Here is a 1,272-nt window from a genome sequence, read left to right as displayed (position 1 = left end):
ACATGCACCTGTAACAGGAACAGAGGCAAAGAGGCACTCAAGCATCCAACTGCAGAATATGCAGTCATAACCTCCAAAGTAATTTTTACCTTAGAAGTACCAATAAATTGCCTCTTCTAATCTTGAATAACCATTTAGTATGAAATTAGATGTAATTAATTAGGAGACAGTGAAGCCATAGTAAAGAAAAAAAAAAACATCACAAGTCATACTTTTGATATATATGAACACAGCTATTTCACAGAATCACAGAATCTGAAGGGCTGGAGTCCTCGAAAGATCATCTAGTCCAACCCCTCCTGTCAGACTAGGACCACCTTGAGTAGGTCACATAGGAACCTACCCACTAGAATAATGTGTAACAGATTGCCTTCAAGGAGTATTTTTTCCCATTTTGATGTCAATAGCATCTCTGATTTCTAGGTTATATTGTGAAATTTCAAACAAGAAAAAAATGGGAGCTTCTCTTCAAACACCCTCACTTGGCCTCTCCCTTGGCTGCCACGGGAGGAAAGAATGTTCACAGTCAGGGATAAAATTAAATAAGACAAAATAATCCTGAAAACTACAGTTCCCATTGCCAAATGTATGTGATCTAATCACTATTCACATGACATCTATATGAATTATGGACAGATAAAGGATAATGAAGTCACAAAGACCATATACCAATTTAGTACTCAATAAATGCCTGGAATTCAGAAATTCCCCACTGCAGTCAGAGACACCAATTGCCTTCCAAACTCTCTCCTTCCCACATTAAGAAGGGAGATGAATAATATATTCCTGAGGTTGAGTAGAAGATTATAAACCAAAATATTCAAGCACACATTTAGCAGCAGAGGTAGAAATGTAACATGAAGTGCACCTAATGAAGGAGAAAGTGTAGCCTTAACTGAGGAGAGCTCAAGAACAGCTGGAGCTTGCTCAGATGGTGTGCCACCACAGCACTTGCAGAGGCAAGCAGTGCTGATACTTATCCAGGCAAAATGTTTGTCCAGGATTCATGACATTCTACACTTGTTGAGGAGGAACCCACAGCCTATCTATGGACTTACCACAGGGTTCTGACAAATCCCACTGAAAGCAAGAAAAAAGAAAAAAAAATTACATGCCTCACCGAAACAGAACTTTTAAAATCTCTGCAGCTACCTTCTGGACTCATTAATCATGAGCCAGCTGCATTCTGCTCCATCCAGGACGCTGGACTAGATAATCTCCAGAGCCCCATTCCAAATAATATTTCTACAGTTATATGTTTAAAAAAAACCA

Source organism: Colius striatus, chromosome 11, assembly GCF_028858725.1.
Source record: "Colius striatus isolate bColStr4 chromosome 11, bColStr4.1.hap1, whole genome shotgun sequence".
Classification (NCBI taxonomy): domain Eukaryota; kingdom Metazoa; phylum Chordata; class Aves; order Coliiformes; family Coliidae; genus Colius; species Colius striatus.
Note: the sequence above shows the minus strand (reverse complement) of the source record.